At 43.6% G+C, this 7500-nt stretch overlaps 1 protein-coding gene across 1 annotated transcript in view; it reads right to left on the bottom strand.

The window, feature by feature from the left end:
- grik3 (glutamate ionotropic receptor kainate type subunit 3) overlaps positions 1-7500 on the bottom strand; it is a 238742-nt gene that overhangs the window by 230141 nt on the left and 1101 nt on the right. The gene's annotated exons all lie outside the window — the stretch shown is intronic.

Here is a 7500-nt window from a genome sequence, read left to right as displayed (position 1 = left end):
GAATAGCTTCGGTTAGCTTCCAAACTATTACTCATCGTTATATTCTGCATTTATTGTAGGGTTTTTACAATTAAAACGAATTGGTGTATGAAAAAAATGACATCTCACCACCCCACCGTCATTGAGGAGTTTACGTCCAATCCTTGCTATATAATGCTTCCTATTACACACATGTATTCTGAGTGAATTAAGTGAGATCTACATGTTTCATTAGACTGAATCAAATCAGAAAATGTGATTACACTTTGCTTCCTGGTGGGGGTGCGGGCTGGGTAGAGTGGGGGCCCTAGGTAGTGCGGGGGCCCTAAGCCATCTGGGCTGAGCCATGCATCACTTTAGAATAGGGACCCTTATTCCACATCTGTTTTCACACTGTTCAGGGTTTGTTCACACAGTGTACCAGGAGCTTATACACATTGTATTCTGGCCCTTACTGCTTACTCATAAATAGAAATCTAGGTCAACTAGGTCCTTACTAAGGTTATATTGGTAATAAATCCCTTATTGTGCATGAACAAGACATTTGCGAATAAATGTCTAACAACTGTCTGATTTTCCTTAGTACATGCCTTACAAGCTACTTACACAGGCATTAATATTGTATGTATTAGTGCTAATAGATGTATCCCTAAAATAAAGTGTTACCATGTTCTTCCATCCCAATGTGACTACACTCTATATACTGTACTTGTTATAATTACATTTTGCCACTTACCCCCTGAGGTGTGCTCACATGCCCTTAGTGGTACATACACCCCTGGTTGGGAAACACTGCCGTAAGCCAAGGGAAGGAATGTACTGCAGCAGCTGCTTCTGCTATGATCATGTATGATGATGAAGCTTACTATACACAAGCCCACCATATACAAATAAGAGCTGGATGCATATAGGAATATGCCTCAGTGCACCACACACACACACACACACACACACACACACACACACACACACACACACACACACACACACACACAACTCAGACCTGTGTGCAAGCTACCACACACACGCAAGCATGCACACACATGCACACACAAACACACACACACACATGGACACACACACACACACACAGCGTTTCTGGATTTGTTGCGCAGTTGACGGCTGTTGAAATGACAGCGTGTATTGCAACCTGGGTCTGACGTGCATGTGTGAATAATAACAACATAACTTGTGAATGCCGTATGTATGCTGTGTGTGATAATATTTTGGTCATGTGATAATACGATGTGCGATGCTGTTTTTCAATTTCCATGTAAAAACCAGCCCGGTTTCCTTCACACTCATTGCTCAGACACAGCATGTGTGAATTAGATCAGCCCCTCCCTGGGGTCCTGCTCTGCACGTCTATAGGCAGCACAGCATGGAAACCAAACCACACACTTCATATTTCAGCAGAGTTGTCCACTAAGAAGGTGCAGGGTGAATCCAAAATGGCCATGCATTCAAAATGTGTTACAGGCTACTGTGTAAAAACGAGAGTGTGTGTGTACAGTGGACATGGGAATATTTCAGACATAGCTGAGGCCATAAGACTCCTCTTCTTGGAGGGTATTCAGCGTGAATCCTTTATTTAACCCATTTTGTCCTAAGCCCTTTTTGGGAAAGGGTGCCCTCTGCCCATTATATCCTAAATATCTCAGCCTCCAAAGCACATACACACATGACATGACTTACAGACCCTCCCCTTGCATTGTAATGTGTTCATTCAGTTAAAATGTAACTCTAACACAGCTAAAATCTCAAAATCCTGAAAAACCCATATATGTGTCTCCAGGACACAATGGGTTAAAAGCCATCCGAGTGGACATCATCACACAAACTGTTTATATGGTCAAACAACAAAACATCAAAAGTGCATTTTGAATAAGATGTAAGACGGCTCATGGACAAAAATGTGTAATGTAAATATTGCATAATAATAAGATGAATATCAAACGGATGTACTGCACACAAGGCAATTAGCCAAGTCAATCAGTGAATCTGGGTTAGAAACAAAACACCTACTTGGGAAAGAACCAGACCTACATGTAGCAACCAGCCAGACCAACACACACATACACACATGCACACACACAGGCACGCACGCGCATGCAGACACACAGACTCAATCCCACTATGCCACAGCAGCAGGACTAAAACCTCTAGCCACAATGTCAATGTTTTCTGATACAAATTGGGGAAAAATGAGGGTTTGTTGTGTAGCTCACAATACAGGAAAAAACACATAGACATCACTAGAGAGCTCTAATATAAGTGCATACGCATATTTGTACTCATTTATCACACAAGGATAGTCATCTTCTCTGCAGACCAAAACAGGACCTATACAAGAAACTGCCAATGAATGACCCATGAGAAGAGTGAAAAAAAAGACAATAAAATATGAAAGAAAAATGAAACACCGGAGCTCACTGCTGTCTTTTTGCACTGACATACACAACCACCACATTCACATCCACATTCACATCCACAGCCACATCCATAGCCACATCAGCAAATGAGATATTCATTTGAGTAGAGCGAGTGATGGCCTTCTCAATTTAGAGCCAGTCGCCTTGATCCAGACAGTAACACGCTGCCAAGGCCGTCTCATTCTGACTCCCCTCTCTTCCTTTATCAACTTGGCTTTCATGAAAATTCTTTGTTGTATTTGTATTTATTTTTTTTGCTAAAGGAACTATTTCACCTGAGCTCACTCCCTTTGCTTGCTCGCAAAGCTGCCTGTGCTTAAAAATAGCTATGCGTGTCTGTGATGCTGTTTTGAAAGAATTCTACGGCCGCCATGCGAGGAGAGCTTGTTTACTTGAGCTAAACCAAAAGGGGATCCAAGTTTTCTGTCGGAGACGGTTTGCGCCTTATCTTTCCCCTCTCTCTGTCTATTCTTATTATTATTCCTCCTCCTCTTCCTCTTGCTCTTCCTCTTCCTCGTCCTCCTCCTGCCCCCCCTCCATCCTCATCATCATCATCTTCCCATGAGACTGCACCACTCACAGTGTCAAGGTTTCACCGAGTCTGACAGTGTCACAAAATTAATATGACGGCTTCCACAAAGTCATTAGGATTACTCCCTTGTTTGTCTTTTAGGATTAATGAAACAGAAGCAATTGTCCTCCAGAGACTATGTGGATGTCTGAATATCCAAGTTTTCATAGGAATTATGCTTCTCCAACACAGGAAACTGTTGTTTTACTTGCATGTCTATGTTATGCTCGTCAAGTTAATGAAGCAACATTTAAATATCAATCATACACATAACATAAGCCAGTGCTAAGTGTGTATGAGAGAGAGAGAGAGAGAGAGAGAGAGAGAGAGAGAGAGAGAGAGAGAGAGAGAGAGAGGGAGAGAGAGAGAGAGAGAGAGAGCAGTACTGTCTGCTACCATACAATTTTCATCTTCATGAAAATTTTGACTGAGAGAGAGAGAGATCCAACACTGTTTGGTTTCGACTACATTTTCTCTCACTTGTGTGTGTGTGTGTGTGTGTGTGTGTGTGTGTGTGTGTGTGTGTGTGTGTGTGTGTGTGTGTGTGTGTGTGTGTGTGTGTGTGTGTGTGTGTGTGTGTCTGTGTGTGTGTGTGTTTGTGTTTGTGTGTTTGGGCGCGTACATGTCTGTGTCTGTGTCTGTGTCTGTGTCTGTGTCTGTGTGCGCACATGTCTGTGTGCTGCCTGCATTAGGTTGTGTACGCCATCATAAATCCACCCCCAATCTCCAGTCGTTACTTGCCGGTTAATTTAGTGCACAAGACGACATGTGATTGATGAACGACCCAATCAGGGTGCATCTGTGTAAGTCTTCCTCGTGTCAGCTGCCCAAATTAAATAAAATTAGTCCAAATGAAAACTCCCTGCACCCCCCCCTCGGGCCCCCGCCGGAATGACAGAAACAAAAGGCGACATAAAATCATGAGGCAGATTGATTAACTGGCAATGATGAAGCACTTTAAGTATTAGGTAGATAAAGCAATTGATTATTCAATAAATCTTTGTCTGGCAGTAAATTCCCTCATTCAGAAAATAAAGGACAGGGCAGAGGCTATAAATTAGTTCCATCCATCGTCCACCACCACCCACCCATCCAGCCACCCACCAACCCACCCATCCCACCGGAGATGAAACAAGGAGACCTACAGTACAATATACTATGTCTGCTGTGATGCAAATTCAAATGGGCTTTAAAATATCATGCGCACACTCCGATTACTTGTTCTGCAGCAAGTACACGCCACTGAGATAATGAAGAAAACCCATCGAACGGATGTGCATGTCTCTGTTCAGGCAGACACACACACGCACGCGCATGCACCCACACGCGCGGGCGCGTGCGTACAGCACAAGCATACACACACACGCGCACGCACGCACACACACACACACACACACACACACACACACACACACACACACACACACACACACACACACACACACACACACACACACACACACACACACACACACACACACACACACACACACACATACAAGCATACACACAAGCGTACAAACACACATGCTGTGTCTGAAACCCATTTTAAGAGTCAAATGTCTTTTTTGCTAGCAAGTAGTTTTGGAACATGTTGGTGCTTTAAAATTTTCTGCAACAATGATCACACCAAATGCTGAGGGCAAAATAATTTGCACGAGCAAAAAGGCAATGAAACCAGATTCTTCAGACTGGTACGCTGGTACACTGGTACACGTTTACACATCCAAATTGGGATGACATTATATGCTTTTTTAACATTGTACAAAACAACAGATTGTTCTGGCAATGAGACACAAATTTGAAAATTGGAATTTGTTCAGTCACAATAACATTGAGGTAGCTACCGCAGAAAAAAGGCCAAAGAAATGCAATAACAATATTTTCTTTTTTTTAACAAATATCGAGAGAGAGAGAGAGAGAGAGAGAGAGAGAGAGAGAGAGAGAGAGAGAGAGAGAGAGAGAGAGAGAGAGACGTTAAGAAGGGTGTCCTCTGCCCTGGACATTTATGGGTCTGGCGAGTGAGACTGATTGACCCTCCAGACGCAGTGAAAGACCCTGTAAAAACAGCCAAATCAATGGCCGACCCTGCCAGTGGATCATGCTGCACTACTGCATTGCACTGCACTGCACGCCACACACGGGTTTACCTTGAGCACATTGCCTGCGTTATACAGACTGGATGCAGTGCACAGGCTGCTCACAAATTATAACACGACACGCTGTCTTGACGCAATTTTATCCTGTGCATTTTAGAAAACCCTTTTTTCTACCCCTTTCTACACAATAACGCATCACCAGACCCTTTCAGTTAGTGAACAATATGACAAACAATAATCATAATTGTAGCAAAATATTACATTTCTTTTGTTCATTCTTCTCCATTGACTTAATCCCAGTATAATCAACACGGCGCAGCAGAGTGTTATGCTCTGTATGTCAAAATTCACGAGCAGATCAGCAAAACAACCTGAGTGCACTGGGGATGGCTCTGTATGAATATACCCGAGCGCTGTGGAATTAGTCCGCTCTTACTGGATTGTCGGTGGCCAATTGTGGTAACGAGCACTAAGGCTCCAGCGTCAGGTCCAGTGTGTGTGTGTGTGTGTGTGTGTGTGTGTGTGTGTGTGTGTGTGTGTGTGTGTGTGTGAGTGTGTGTGTGTGTGTGTGAGAGTATGAGAGTGAGAGAGAGAGAGAGAGAGAGAGAGAGAGAGAGAGAGAGAGAGAGAGAGAGAGAGAGAGAGAGAGAGAGAGAGAGAGAGCATGCATGGTGGTGTGCGTGTGTGTTTGTGTGCGTGCGCGTGCATGTGTGTGTGTGTGTGTGTGTGTGACCCTGACTGAAGGACTGGTGCCACTGCCACTGCTGCTGGTGCGGAGGCCATCCGCTGTCTTGACACAGAGCCCTCTAGTGGCTTCATGGTGAATGGCCTTTTACGCACCACTTAACCAATTTCCAGCCCACAGATGAACACCATCACACTCATACATACACACACACACACACATACAAGTACACACAAGTACATATATTACAACACCCCCCCCACACACACACACACACACACACAAACACCCCTCACACACACACACACACACACATACACACACCACCATAATTGACACAATGTACACACTGTGTGCGATTCTTACAGTACTACAAGCTCTGTAACCAGAAATACACACAGTCACACTCATGCAATATATGCGATACAACCCCCCCCATCCCCCGCCGCCCCCCCACCCTCACACACACACACCTTGACACAATGTACACAATGCAATTCTTACTGTAACTCGAGCTGTGTAACAAAGCACACACACACACACACACAGAGTGCACCACACAGTAACACATGCTCTCTCACTAACAGAAATAGGAAACAAACACACGATGTGAAGAAAAAAAAGAAAAAATGCACATTTGCGAAATGGAGGCCTATATGCAGACAAATGCAAGGACAAGCACAGCGGCTCAGGCCTTGCAGCAAATGTGCATGAGAGTACAAACGGAACATCACGCCAGCCAACTCTTAGCTGTCTTTTTTTATTTATCCTGCCCTAGAGTCAGCAACCCTTCTCTCTCTCCATTCTCTTTCTCTTTTCCCCGTTTGCTTTCAAATACATAAGCCTAGTACATTGCAGCGGAGTTGTCCAGTGCCTTCACAATAGCAACAAAAACAGTTTTGAGGAAAATAAATAAAGAACCTTTCAGACGTGGCTTTATCACATTGCAAGGTAGATTTAGCTCAGCTCAGTGGTCCTTCAGAAACATAAGCTGTCACAGTTGATTTTTGGTTGAGGTTGAATGTACAGCCAACATGCCGGGGAAAAAAAAATCATGACAACATTTTTCATTTTATAGGACAGCAATAGGATGGGGGAAAATACAAAGACCTACAGTGTGTTTCAAATGAGAAAACAAACCTCTTGTACAATGTCACAGGAGTCAAAGCTCTCCTCCAAACAGGCTATTAATCACACCCTGCAAAAAAAAGTGCACCTGGAATCCACACATCAAAACAGGATATTTCCTGTTTCAGTTCTTTTAAAATGGTCTCCCTATATTACAGTATGCATTTGGCCTTCACATTAATATATAAATACCACACGTATTGTAAAAGCTGCATTTGCCAAATTGATTTCATAAATCAGAGGGCATAGCCCACGTATTTCAATTGCGGATAATAGGAGAAATGGCTCATTGTAAAATCTGACGTGCTGGACAACTGGGGGTTATTATCATGATCGATTTCATTATTGGAATAGGATTTCTGCGGGTCGAGGACATTAATTGGCGGTGTGTTGTCGCTGTTGTGAGTGCTGATGTCTTTTCAGCGGAGTCTCCTGTCCAGTGGGAGGTAGAGTCTATTACGCTCCACCACAAAATACACTGCAGCCGTGTCCTCCGAACGCACGTTGAGATGTGTTAATGTCTTCTAATGACATTTTGAGTAATTGTCCTGCATAGCGGCAAGCCACTTGTCAAAAGTGATTTGCCTCGGGACAAAAACGTATTGA

Source organism: Engraulis encrasicolus, chromosome 5, assembly GCF_034702125.1.
Source record: "Engraulis encrasicolus isolate BLACKSEA-1 chromosome 5, IST_EnEncr_1.0, whole genome shotgun sequence".
In the NCBI taxonomy this organism is placed as follows: Eukaryota; Metazoa; Chordata; class Actinopteri; order Clupeiformes; family Engraulidae; genus Engraulis; species Engraulis encrasicolus.
The sequence above is the reverse complement of the archived record's forward strand: the minus strand, read 5'-3'. Positions and strand labels throughout refer to the sequence as shown.